We start from the raw sequence: 14,993 nt of genomic DNA on the forward strand, positions 1-14,993 counted from the left end.
TACGTGTGCACCTGTCTTTTTCAAACTGGGCTGCTGCATTCTTAGGGTAAATTCCTAGAAGTGGAATTCCTGGGTCAAATGGCAGGTCTATTTAGAGCTTTTTGAGGAACCTCCATACTGCTTTCCACAATGATTGAAATAATTTACACTCCCACCAGCAGTGTAGGAGGGTTCCCCTTCCTCCACAACCTCACCAACATTTGTTGTTGTTTATCTTTTGGATGGTAGCCATCCTTACTGGTGTGAGGTGATATCACATTGTGGTTTTAATTTGCATTTCTCTGATAACTAGTGATGAGGAGCATCTTTTCATGTGTCTGTTGGCCATCTGAATTTCTTCACTGGAGAACTGTCTGTTCAGCAGCTCTGCCCATTTTTTAATTGGATTATTTGCTTTTTGTTTGTTGAGGTGGGTGAGCTCTTTATATATTTTGGATGTCAAGCCTTTATCAGATCTCTCATTTATGAATATACTCTCCCATACTGTAGGTAACTTTTTGTTCTTTTGATGGTGTCCTTTGCTGTACAGAAGCTTTTCAGCTTGATATAGTTCCACTTGCTCATTTTTGCTTTTGTTTTCCTTGCCCAGGAAGATATGTTCATGAAGAAGTCGCTAATGTTTATGTCCAAGAGATTTTTGCCTATGTTTTTTTCTAAGACTTTAATGGTTTCATGACTTACATTCAGGTCTTCGATCCATTTTGAATTTACTTTTGGGTATAGGGCTAGACAGTGATCCAGTTTCATTCTCTCACATGTAGCTGTCCAGTTTTGCAGCACCATCTGCTGAAGAGACTGTCATTTCTCCATTGTATGTCCATGGCTCCTTTATCGTATATTAATTGACCTTATACATTTGGGTTAATGTTTGGAGTCTCTATTCTATTCCACTAGTCTGTGGCTCTGTTCTTGTGCCAGTACCAAATTGTGTTGATTACTGTGGCTTTGTAGTAGAGCTTAAAGTTGGAGAGCGAGATCCTCGCTACTTTATTCTTCCTTCTCAGGATTGCTTTGGCTATTCAGGGTCTTAGGTGTTTCCATAAGAATTTTTGAACTATTTGTTCCAGTTCATTGAAGAATGCTGTTGGTAATTTTATAGGGATTGCATCAAATCTGTATATGGCTTTGAGCAGGATGGCCATTATCATGACATTAATTCTTCCTAGCCAAGAGCACAGGATGAGTTTCCATTTGTTAGTGTCCTCTTTAATTTCTCTTAAGAGTGCCTGGTAGTTTTCAGAGTATAGGTCTTTCACTTCCTTGGTTAGATTTATTCCTAAGTATTTTATTCTTTTTGATGCAATTGTGAATGGAATTGTTTTCCTGATTTCTCTTTCTATTGGTTCATTGTTAGTGTATAGGAAAGCCACAGATATCTGTGTATTAATTTTGTATCCTGCAACGTTGCCGAATTCCGAAATCAGTTCTAGTAGTTTTGGAGTAGAGTCTTTAGGGTTTTTATGTACAATATCATGTCATCTGCAAATAGTGACAGTTTGACTTCTTCTTTACCAATATGGATTCCTTGTATTTCTTTGTTTTGTCTGATTGCCGTGGCTAGGACCTCCAGTACTATGTTAAATAACAGTGGGGAGAGTGGGCATCCCTGCCTTGTTCCTGATCTTAGAGGAAAAGCTTTCAGCTTCTTGCTGTACAGTATGATGTTGGCTGTGGGTTTATCATATATGGTCTTTATTATGTTGAGGTACTTGCCCTCTATACCCATTTTGCTGAGAGTTTTTATCTTAATGGATGTTGAATTTTGTTGAATGCTTTTTCAGCATCTATGGAGATGATCATGTGGTATTTGTCTTTCTTTTTGTTGATATGGTGGATGATGTGGATGGATTTTCGAATGTTGTACCATCCTTGCATCCCTGGGATGAATCCCACTTGGTCATGGTGTATGATCCTTTTGATATATTTTTGAATTCGGTTTGCTAATATTTTGTTGAGTATTTTTGCATCTACATTCATCAGGGATATTGGTCTGTAATTTTCTTTTTTTGTGGGGTCTTTGCCTGGTTTTGGTATTAGGGTGATGTTGGCTTCATAGAAAGAGTTTGGGAGTATTTCCTCCTCTTCTATTTTTTGGAAAACTTTAAGGAGAATGAGCATTATGTCTTCTCTGTATGTCTGATAAAATTCCGAGATAAATCCATCTGGCCCGGGGTTTTGTTCTTGGGTAGTTTTTTGATTACCGCTTCAATTTCTTTGCTTGTAATTGGTTTGTTTAAATTTTGTGTTTCTTCCTTGGTCAGTCTTGGAAGATTGTATTTTTCTAGGAAGTTGTCCATTTCTCCTAGGTTTTCTAGCTTCTTAGCATATAGGTTATCATAGTAGTCTCTAATAATTCTTTGTATTTCTGTCGGGTCCGTCGTGATGTTTCCTTTCTCGTATCTGATCTTGTTGATGTGTGTTGATTCTCTTTTTCTCTTAAAGAGTTTGGCTAGAGGCTTATCTATTTTGTTTATTTTCTGAAAGAACCAGTTCTTGGTTTCATTGATTTTTGCTATTGTTTTATTCTTCTCAATTTTATTTATTTCTTCTCTGATCTTTATTATATCCCTCCTTATGTTGACTTTAGGCCTCATTTATTCTTCTTTTTCCAATTTCAATAATTGTGACTTTAGACTATTTATTTGGGTTTGTTCTTCCTTCTTTAAGTGTGCCTGGATTGCTATATACTTTCCTCTTTAGACTGTTTTCTCTGCGTCCCACAGAAGCTGGGGCTTTGTGTTGTTGTTGTCATTTATTTCCATATATTCCTTGATCTCTATTTTAATTTGTTCATTGATCCATTTATTATTTAGGAGCATGTTGTTAAGTCTCCATGTGTTTGTGAGCCTTTTTGTTTTCTTTGTGCAATTTATTTCTAGTTTTATACCTTTGTGGTATGAAAAGTTGGTTGGTAGGATTTCAATCTTTTGGAATTTACTGAGGCTCTTTTTGTGACCTAGTACGTGGTCTCTTCTGGAGAATGTGCCATGTGCACTTGAGAAGAATGTGTATCCTGTTGCTTTTGGATGTAGAGTTCTATAGATGTCTATGAGGTCCATCTGTTCTAGTGTGTTATTCAGTGCCTCTGTACCTTTACTTATTTTCAGTCTAGTAGATCTATCCTTTAGAGTGAGTGGCATGTTGAAGTCTCCCAAAATGAATGCATTGCATTCTATTTCCTCCTTTAGTTCTGTTAGTATTTTTTTTCACATATGCTGGTGTTCCTGTGTTGGGTACATATGTATTTATAATGGTTATATCCTCTTGTTGGACTGAGCCCTTTATCATTATGTAGTGTCCTTCTTTATCTCATTTCTTTGTTTGTTTTAAAGTCTATTTTGTCTGATACTAGTACTGCAAGACCTGGTTTTTTCTCCTTGTTGATTGCATGAAATATCTTTTTCCATCCCTTGACTTTTAGTCTATGCATGTCTTTGGGTTTGAGGTGAGTCTCTTGTAAGCAGCATATAGATGATATAGATGGATCTTGCTTTTTTTCCATTCTATTAATCTGTGTCTTTTGATTGGTCCATTCAGTCCATTTACATTTCGGGTGATTATTGAAAGATGTACTTATTGCCATTGCAGGCATTAGATTTGTGGTTACCAAAGTTTCAAGGTTATCTTCTTTAGTATCTTACTGTCTAACCTAACTTGCTTATTGAGCTATTATAAACACTGTCTGGTGATCCTTTATTTCTCTCCCTTCTTATTCCTCCTCCATTCTTTGTGTGTTGGTTGTTTTATTCTGTGCTCTTTCGTGTTTCCTTTAACTACTTTTGTGGGTAGTTGATTTTAATTTTTGCCTTTAGTTAGTATTTGGTTGGTCTGCTTTCTTTGCTGTGATTTTATTTTCTCTGATGACATCTATTTAGTCTTAGGAGTGCTCCCATCTAGAGCAGTCCCCCTCTACAATACCCAGTAGAGGTGGTTTGTGGGAGGCAAATTCCCTCAACTTTTGCTTGTCTGGGAATTGTTTAATCTCTCCTTCATATTTAAATGATAATCGTGCTGGATACAGTATTCTTGGTTCAAGGCCCTTCTGTTTCATTGCATTAAATATATCATGCCATTCTCTTCTGGCCTGTAAGGTTTCTGTTGAGAAGTCTGATGATAGCCTGATGGGTTTTCCTTTATAGGTGACCTTTTTCTCTCTAGTTGCCTTTAAAACTCTTTCCTTGTCCTTGATCTTTGCCATTTTAATTATTACGTGTCTTGGTGTTGTCCTCCTTGGGTTCTTTCTGTTGGGAGTTCCGTGTATTTCCATGGTCTGTTCAATTATTTCCTCCCCCAGTTTGGGGAAGTTTTCAGCAATTATTTCTTCAAAGACACTTTCTATCCCTTTTTCTCTCTTCTTCCTCTGATACCCCTATAATGTGGATATTGTTCCTTTTGGATTGGTCACACAGTTCTCTTAATATTGTTTCATTCCTGGAGATCCTTTTATCTCTCTCTGTGTCAGCTTCTATGCATTCCTGTTCTCTGGTTTCTATTCCATCAATGGCCTCTTGCATCTTATCCATTCTGCTTATAAATCCTTCCAGAGTTTGTTTCACTTCTGTAATCTCCTTCTGGGTGTCTGTATTCTCCCTCCAGACTTCATCCCTTAGCTCTTGTATATTTCTCTGCATCTCCATCAGCATGTTTATGATTTTTATTTTGAATTCTTTTTCAGGAAGATTGGTTAGGTCTGTCTCCTTCTCAGGTGTTGTCTCTGTTATCTTTATCTGCCTGAAATTTTGCCTTTTCATGGTGATAGAGATAGTTTACAGAGCTGGCACGAGTGACAGCTGGAAGAACTTCCCTTCTTGTTGGTTTGTGGCCTTCCTCTCCTGGGAGAACAGTGACCCCTAGCAGCTTGTGCTGGGCAGCTGCGCACAGATGGGGTGTCTGCTTCTTGCCTGGCCATTGTGGAGCTCCGTGGTTGTTGTGGACATGGCCTGCCTCAGGCTGCTACTCCAATATGTTGGAGCCATGTCAGAGGGGAAACAAGCAGGAGGCTTTTTATCACCGTGAAGGGCCTCCAAGAAGTGCTGCTGCCCAGGGGGTTAGTGCGCCTAGAGTTCCCTGGGATTCCAACTGCTGGGCTAAGTGTCCCAGGACACTTCTGTCCAGCTGTCAGGTCCCTGTCCCTTTAAGACTTTCAAAAAGCACTCATTTTTCTTTGTACCGGGGGCACCAGCTGCGGGGACCCACTCACAGGTCATACTGTCCTGTTTCCTTAGTATCCAGCACCCCACACACTGTGTGTCTGCACTCCGGTGTGGATGGCTGGGGCTGGCTATTTAGCAGTCCTGGGCTCCCTCTCCCTCCCTGCTCTGACTCCTCCCCTCCCACCAGGAGCTGGGGTGAGGGGTGCTCAGGTCCCACCGGGCTGCGGCTTGTATCTTACCTCCTTTGTGAGGCGCTGGGTTCTCACAGGTGTAGATGTAGTCTGGCTGTTGCTCCATGTCTTCTGGTCTCTCTTTTAGGAATAGTTGTATTTGTTGTATTTTCAAAAATATATATGGTTTTGGGAGGAGATTTCCACTGCTCTACTCATGCCGCCATCTTGGCTCCACCCCCCTGTGTTGTATTTTTGAAATGAATATAAGATTGTATATTAGTGATACTTCAATTTAAAAAAAAGAACTTGAAAAAAAAGAAAAACAATGCTTTTGGTATCTGGTACTGTTTTTATGATTTAATTTTATTGTAATTATTTTTCTACTCATGAAACTCCTTGAAGTACCTCACTCTTTATATAATAAATTACTTGGTTCTTATCTGCATAAGAATTCAATTATGGATTCATTCTCTACATATTTCAAAACATAGAGAAATATCCTGCATTGCTCTCAAATATGTGAGTGTGCCTCTGAACCCTTGCAAATAAAGTACTTCTCATCTTGCCAGTGTCTTAAACTCCTATTTAAACATTGCAACATTTTTTTTAATACAAAATCTTTCTTCCTTTTACCTGCAACTTTGCAGAAAGTATTTGCTCCTTCACCCACTCTCAGTTATATCTTTGTTTCTGGTAAATATAATGGAAATATATATAGGGTTAATAGCTGTAAGAAGGAAAAAAAAGAAATTCAAATCTTAAACCTGCTACTTACTAGCAGTTTTAGATTGAATGATTTACTGAAGGATTTTGCTTTCTCTTTTGCTAAGTGGGATACTGTCACTTCCCTCACAGGTTTAGTTTAAGACATTTAAGAAAAAATGTATGTTAAATCTCAACAAAATTAGCTCCTTTTCTCTCTTTTCTAACACGTTGAATGTTTGTATTTATATTTACCATTGAATTCTTTTCCTATTGTAATGTTTTGCCCGTCTACTTGAGGTCAAGGACATTTTATTCATCCTTGTATCTCATGTTTGACTCACTGAGTGTGGAAAATCTATTACTGTGCTCCAGCCCCTGGGAATCAAAAAGACCAGAAAGTGCTTGCCCAGTTAATTCCTAAACTCATTTATGTATTTGTCTTGAGTGCCTCCTGTGGTGCTTGTACCTACTGTGTATTACTACAAATAGAGAGGCTTGTTGTATGTGCTTTTTGATGTTTGGAAGAAAATAGATTGATTTTGTTGCCTCATTCCTGTTTTGAAAATATATAACAGATATTTTCTATGAACTCATTATGCAAAGATTTTATTCCTGTGAGTCTGACTTCTATTTCTTATCAATGTCAGTCAGAACGGGGATCTCAAACTTTGTGACTTTAAGAAAGTTCTAGGAGCCTCCATTACTGGCAAACCCATGTGGAACTGTGACACACAGGTGAAAAGTTATAAATTGAGTCATATCCTCTATGAAATGAAAATGGGGCATTTGCAATGATACTTCAGGGGCATAAATCCATATCATAAGGATCACCTGAGCACAGTGCCGGCTGCAGCTGCTCTGGAAGATCTTTACTCTGGGTCAGTCCTGAGATCTCTAGGAAAAAACATTCATGTCTTGGTCCCTTAGCTACTTCCAGTCTTCCTTATCACTGCCTCAAACAAAATTACTCCCAAACTTTGAAATCTCTAATAAGACTTATGTGAGATGAAAAGCATTTCCCTGAATTACCTGGCAGGGGAGATATCATGATCACATAGGTGATTTTCTTAGGGAAGGTCTCCTCCACTGCATTCCAGATGGGCTGACACCTGCAATTCCCTCACGTGCAACAAACTTGATTGCATAATTTGGTAGTGGGGGGACTGTGTTTGCACTTTCCTTAAGAAAAAAAGCATTTTCTTAAGGCAAGTACAAACATTTCTTGGAGTTTATTTCAAAGTTGGAAAGATTGGGTTGAAAAGAATAAAATTTGGTATTGTAGACCTATATTCACATCAACTCATTAGGAAAACTAAACAACTTCCACACAGCAGCAAACGATCCCTCTGGATTGCAGTGGTGATACAGGAGACAGAAAAGGTAAGTAGGGACTCACAATGCTCATATCATTTTGACTTGTTACAGCCTTTACCACTATTGCTTCTAATGGATAATCAAAGCATGAAGACATTAAAACACATTCATAATTGCATGGAAATGGAGCCTCTGCCCTAGAAATTTTCTGCCTGCCTTAGGGTCAATCTATTGTTGACATCAGCATCAATTAAACTATATCTCTATTTGTATGATTTATTTTGTCCATAGCCTTTACCAACCATACCATTTTTTCTCCCACAAATAATAATCCTTCTCAATGTCCAAAATATATATGGCATCCAAGCCATACAAGTTCACCATAAAGGGCACCCCCCCACACACACACACATACACACACATTTTCTTCACATATTTCCATAAATGTTTTTCCTTTTTTCTCCTGTGGTATTAAACAAGAACTAACCTACATTTTTTTTTAAATGGCAATGGGAATCTATTTGCAGTCTGAAATGCATTTTGATTACACCTAAAATTATTTAAACTATTTCCAAGAGGATACTATGCCAAGAGCACATGGAAGTTTAAGCATATTTTTGAAATATTATATCAAATAATTTTCTGTCAAGTATGTCTAATGCTTTACTTACACATATTACTTTGTGGAGTTATTATTCAGGAGGTGCATCACTTAATATTCTACTTACTAAGTAAAGGTAACAATGATTTAATTACCAAAATTAATGCTAACCAAATGAATTATGTTGTCCTTAGTTAAGCTTAAAAATATTGGTATCAATTCCTGGTAGAAAACACAAAGATATTTCCTGCTTTTGATAAATTAATCAAACAATGTTAAGCAATTGTCAGTAATATATTTCTTTGAACTCAAATAAGCAGCTACCTACTCAGTGCACTAGCTGAGAAAAAAAAATCAGTTAAAAGAGAATCCTGCAAGGCTAACATAGAAAATTGTACAACTCAATATATATCATATTGAAATGGAAAATATGAATTAATTGTTACAAAGAAGGAGCTCACAAATTGGCAAGAGTATCTGTCACAGAAAATAATCTATTAGAAATTAATCTGGCCCAACTAGATGCTTTCGCTAATAGAATTGAATAATCAAAAGAATATAATCATTTTTCCAATGGACAATTATACAATTAATTGCCTTTTCTTGACCTTTCAGTTCTGGTTAGAATTCCATTGATGAAATTGTCATAAAACAATGACATTAAAAACTGTATTTACACAAAAGTTCCAAAAGAGGTCCCAAGAGTCAGCTGAAACAATTTGAGGAAAAATAAGTAACAATAGTATTGGGTTTTAACAAAGAACATAACTATCCATGAGTCTTTATTGATTTTGATTTTTTAAATTTTTATATGTAGAATTTCCACATAATAGTATTGACTTTTTTCTCTTGATGTACAGTTCAATAACTTTTAGCATATGTACAGATTTGTGTAACTAGCATCACACTCAAGATACAGAACAGTTCCATTATCACAAGTATAGTGCGCTATCCTTTTATAGTTGCTTCCTCCCCTGATCCTACATCTGGCAACCACTGATTTGTTCTCTGAAACTGTACGGTTGTTTTTTTTTTTCTTTTCAAAATGTCAAACAAATGAAATCAAACAGTATGCAACCTTCTGAAACTGGCTTTTTCACTCAGCCAAATACCTTTGATATTCACCAGAGTTGTTACACAGATAAGCAGTTTGGTTTTTTCTGTTGCTGATTAGTATCCCATTGTATCAATCTGCAGTTTGTTTATCCATTCACCCATTGATGGACATTTGGGTTCTTTCCAGTTGTTTTTTGTTTTGTTTTTACAAATTTGAATAGACTGCTATAAACATTTCTGCACAGATATTTGTGTAAACACTGGTTTTCAGTTCTCTAGACTAAATACCCAGGAGTGGAATTGCTGGTTTATTTGGCAAATGTATGTTTAACTTTATAAGAAACTGCGAAAACGTTTTCAGAGTGGCTCTACCATTGTGCATTCCCACCAGCAATGTATGATCTCCACATGCTTGCCAGCCATTAACAGAGCCAGCAATTTTTTAATTTAGTCATTATAGTCAGATGTGTAGTGGTACCTCATCATGATTTTAATTTTCATTCCCCTAATGGCTAAGGAGATACAACATATTTTCATATACCTTTTTGCCATCATTGTATCTTTTTTTGCAAGTGTTTGTTCAAGTCCTTCAATCAATTTTTAAATGTATTGTTTGTTTACTAATTCTTGTATTTTGAGAGTTCTTCATATATTCTGAATACATTTCATTTGTTGGATATGTAATTTGTTAATATTTTTACCGAGTCTGTAGCTTGTCATCATTTTCTTAAACTGTCTTTCACAGAACAAGTTTTTAAATTTTGATGAAGTCTGATTTATCTTTTCTTTTTCTTTTATGGATCAGTGTTTTCAGCAACATACTTAAGACTTCTTTGTCTGCCACTAGGCCACATAGATTTTTCTCTTAAAAAGTTTTACAGTTTTTTTTATTTTTAAATGCATCATCCATTTTGAGTGAATTTTTGTATAAGGTGTAAGCTTTGGACTAAGGCTCATTTTTTTTTCTGTTCCTTTCATCCAAGTGTCTGTCTCTGTAACGATGTCACACTGTCTTGATCACTATAGCTTTACAGTTAGCCTTAAAATTGAGTAAAGTGATTGCTCCAAATCCATTTTTCTTTATCAGACTGATATAACATATATTTGATTAAATGAATTAGGTTGAGGGAGTAAAACTTTCTTATTGAAAAGTTGAAGATAATATAGAAAAAATGAGAAAAAAATGTTTAAAAACATCACCACCAGGCCACCACAATAACAACTGCTATAAACAACATCCACTAGTGAATGCCAACATTTTTAGTGGTCAAAATGTTAAAGAGAAACAGGATAGTGGCAAGGCCTGTAGGTATATCTTCCCAGATTATTTATGCTACAATGTGGTTTTAACAGGTACTTTCAGGTTCTTTGATACTCCTCCCCTCCAGTGCAGGCTAGATTTAGTGACTCACAAAAAGTAGAATATGGAAAAGTAAAAATTACAATTTTATAATAGAGGAATCTGGCAGATAGCACTTTAACCAAATGGTCATGGTTAGCATCACCAGTAATAAATCATGTTGATATTAGATACTCTGATACGATGCAGTAGTAAGAGCACATCTCCTCGTGGTATATTTTTCAATAATGCATAACCTCAATCTAATCATAAGAAAACATCAGATAGACCCAAATGGCTATCAAATACTGACCAGTGCTCTTTAAAAGTGTCAAGGTCATGAAATACAAGACTCAGGGACTATCACAGAATGGATGGGGCTATGGAGACATGATGACTAAATGCAACATAATGTCCTGCATTAGCTACAGGGAATGGAAAACCAGGGGGAAATGGTAAAAACCACATCAAGTCTATAGTTAATATCATTATGCCAATGTAATTTCTTAATTTTTCTAAATATACCATAGTTAAGTTTAGTTGTTAACTTTTGGGGGAGATTTGTGAAGGGTAAAGCGAATTCTCAGCACTATTTCTGGAACTTTTCTATAAATCTAAAATTATTTTGAGACAAAAAGTCTAAAAAAGCCACATCATCCTTTGTTCACTTAATACAAAAGTGTTAACCAAAATATTAACATTGTTTTATTTATATGCTCTATTAAAGGAATTAATCATAAGCATAAAATAATCTTTTCACTCAGAAAACTTAAATTTTCCCTTTTTAAGTTAGTAACATCTAATAGTGAATAGTAACATCCATATTGAATATATGTTCTGCTGTTAGAAACTATACTGTATACTTCCGGAGTGCATATTTATTGCTCTTGCCAATGTTTTCTCAGTTTTTTTTCTTTTAATAAAAACACCATGATTCACTTGAGGAATCTCTCTCCCCCACTCTCAGTTCATTTGGTTTTGGATGGGGATATTTTACGGTAAGTATAAGTTTAAGACTGGACCTTCAAAGACAAGTCTTCAAAAGCCTGGTACTAGTAATGGATTCAAGGATGAGTACATCACTTTTGATATTTCAATCAGGGCTAATCCTAGAACATTTCTTAAGTGTCTAGAAAACAACTGTTTCTCATTGCACTAAACTGTTATGATTGATGTCATCTTAATCATAGAACTACTGGGATCAATGATATGGAGATAAAATCAACACAGTGAAAAAAAAGAGCCAAGAGATGAGAAGAATAAGAAAGAGAGAGAAATACCTGGTCTTGATGATACTATGTAAGCCACCTTATTGAACTATGTCTAAAGATTGTTCTTCTGGAAAACTAACCCCAGACTGTTCAGTTTGATGAAACCAATAAATTCTTAATTCATACTTGTAATGGTGGAATTTGAATTAAATCATATGAAGTTTGCATCAGAAAAAGTCTTTCAAAATTATTGATGTACATGTTGGATAAAATAAAGCTGAGGTACTTGTGTCCTGAGAAGAAGCAACAATGATTTATTTTGAACCCTACTGATTTATCCCATACCCTTTACACTTAAAGGTGAAGTAGAAAATGACAACCCATCTTTCCTTGCAGTTGCACACAATACAGAAGATATTACAAGAGGGCCCAAAAGCAAAGCAATCAATGCTATAAAATTAATAAATAACTATGTGTGTAGTATTCAATAACCAGAGACAATTTGGGGCAGCATCTAGAAACAAGCCCCAAACGACTTAGAAAGTTCAGTCAAGAATCTTCACAATCTCATACAGGATATAAATAAACTGCATTTGTATTACTAGAACCAAAGAAAAGAAGGAGCCATAAAAACAGAAGGTTTTATAGAAGCATGACCTAAACAAATAAAATCATGCCTCTGTGCTCACACTTCCACCCAGCTACTCAGCAGAAACTTCATGGATTAAGAAGATTGTGTATATATCCCATCTGCCTTCTTGTGCAATCTATGCCTTCAATTCCTTATAAACCCCCTCCCCAATTAATCTGAAATACCATATTGAGTATATAACTCATAACTTAAAGTGTAAAGAGAATGGATTGATTTCATTCTTATTCCATTTTAGGACATATTCCAAAGAAAAACTGTTCTTTTGAGAAAAGATCTCTAAATTGAAGATAGAGTATTAGCAGACCTTTGAAAACCACATCAGGTATGATAAGATTACATCTATAGTGTGCAGGTGACGTGATTTTAAAATAAAAAATCCTTCGGACTCCTTTCCAAATTAATCATTTTAGCATTCTTTAAATTTTCTACTCTTGACAAACCCCTCAGTGCCTCCCACCTTTATATACCCAAATGGCTCATAAATTAAGTTGCATAAAACTACATAGGAGATTTACAAGGGCTCCGTAAAAGGACTGGCAGAGGTTCTTCCATTCACTCTTTGAGTGGGAAGGGCATGTGGAAATGGCACTGGTTTGAATGACATTTGGAGTAATGACCTGCCATTCTGCTGGCACTTTTAGTGTTAAGCAAGTGATCTGCAAAGTAAAGTGGATTCACAGTTAGAGTCAGCGCCAGTGCACAGGTCGCCTGTAAAAATAGAAGATTCCATTATTCTTCAGGCTCCCTAGAGGGAGCAAGGTCTCTAGCATCATTACCAGGACTAAATCTGACTTTTCTGCCTCCCCTAATTTCCTCCTAGTAATTATAGGTCAAGCACTCTTTTGTAAATTATAAAACCTTGTTCTTATCAAAAATGAATAGCCGAGGAAAAAATTATAAAAAGAGTTCAAGGAAAAAAATTTCAATTAGAAAACCAGCTAATTTGGTATGACCAAAGACTGTCAGGCATACTGACAGTGCTCTATTATGCAGTCATTTGGGCTCTTTCAAATTAGTTATGTTAATGTCCTGTGAGTGAATGTAACACTTGGATGGGACAAGATTTCTGCAATTAATTTCTGCAGTCAATGAAGAGACAAGCAAATTTATTTTCCCCCTCTCTGGGAATTGGTGGTTGAGGGTGTGAGGTAGCGAAAGTGCATTTAGGAACAGAGTACAAGCTAAACACAAGCCCTAAATAAAGCAGAAACAATGGGAGCCAATGCCTCCTCATTCATTCAATTGACAATGTTTTGCAGCTTAAACCTGTTTTATTAATTATGTTTGACATTTCCTTAATTAGTTTCATTTACACCAAATCAATCCCTACTGCTGTATGGCATCATTTATCATTTTGAAAAATTTGCATACTGAGTGCTGACTTTTCCTACTTAATTATACATTAAAAGTGTCAAGCGCACTTGCTGCCTGGCATTATCTGCAGCAGAAAGGTTTGTGGCTGGACGGTGATGGTATTAATCATTAAGAGCCCCCAAGTGCTGCTGGGTAATATCTGGGGAGTGGAGTGACTCTCATTTTAACGCTAGAGAGCAGAAGTGCTTTTGTAAAATGACCCAGAGCAAAAACAAAATAAATGACCTAAAACATACGTGTACTGTAATGCTTTGCTCTTTCAATAAAAATATGTTTTGGTGGGAAGGTTTCTCTTAACTATTCATTTTCTGTATGTTTAAACACTATGAATCCAATAGTAGTAAACTTGTGACCTCCGCTTAGACTTGAAAACAAGATATTTTGGTGGAATATGTAAGGGTGACTTTGTAGCATACATTCCAATATAGGCCAACATGAATGTGTTACTTTACAAATGAAAGCTAGAAAATATAGTATGCCATTAATACAGTGATTGATGTTGCTCATTTCTTTTCTACTTAAAACTTCCAATGAATAAGCAACTATTTTTCACTGAACATGCAGCACAACTAAACATAGAATATAGTAAAAATCTACTACTATAATAGAACTTCATTTGTATACTCTAATTTAGATTTCAGTATTATGGAATTTTCAGGGATGAAAAGATTATAAGACTAAACAATCTTTAAGCACAAAGCATGACTGTGAACCATAGTAACGAAAGAGTTAACAAGAACCTGTTTGTAAATTATGTATCAACTATGCCTTTCTTCATGTCAGAACTAAACTTAGTGCATTTAATATTCAAATTCATTTTCAAATGTTTGCCCATTAACATAATATATGCTACTTTGCAAGCCTGGTCAGAGAAATCTGTAACTAAATAATTTTCAAGTTTCCTTCATATCAGATGCATTATATGCAGTGTGAAATTATTTCCCCACTCTATCCCTTTGCTGAACAGCAGAAAACCAACACACAATATAGTAGATATTACTGCAAATACATTACATACTTTAGGAGTTACTATATATGCAGGACAGTTTATAATAGCTAATTTCAAGTTAGTATTTAATTGTATAGCTTGTGTATAATTGCAAGGTTAATATGAAATTGTAACATGGTATTTCTTAAAACTTAGAAAAGGAATGTATGTGGCACAAATTATTATAAATACCTCTTTTATGCTTTTAGTTATGTTGTATTTTTAATGATGCCATCATTAAATGTACTTGTTTTTTCTCACATGAAAAGAATTCAATAATAGAAGTTATACATCTAATTTAAACATTTAATATTGGAAAAACCAAAATAATCCATGTATGTGGTGACAGTTCTGTAAAATTTTTAAAATAATTTTGAAACAGACAGTACAGCTTTTATATACTTTGCATCTCCCAAATGTTATATCT

General features: G+C 35.6%; 1 long non-coding RNA gene and 1 other non-coding gene across 2 annotated transcripts in view; one reads left to right on the forward strand and one right to left on the reverse strand.

Annotated features, from left to right (window-relative positions):
- The window catches only part of LOC140848414 (uncharacterized), a 350,146-nt gene that overhangs the window by 33,335 nt on the left and 301,818 nt on the right, over positions 1 to 14,993 (reverse strand). The window lies entirely within an intron of this gene.
- Positions 7,053 to 7,215, forward strand: LOC118971285 (U1 spliceosomal RNA). Its single transcript, XR_005059661.1, has one exon. It is a non-coding gene; the product is annotated as a U1 spliceosomal RNA (small nuclear RNA).

This window comes from Manis javanica, chromosome 1 (assembly GCF_040802235.1).
Source record: "Manis javanica isolate MJ-LG chromosome 1, MJ_LKY, whole genome shotgun sequence".
NCBI classification, from domain to species: domain Eukaryota; kingdom Metazoa; phylum Chordata; class Mammalia; order Pholidota; family Manidae; genus Manis; species Manis javanica.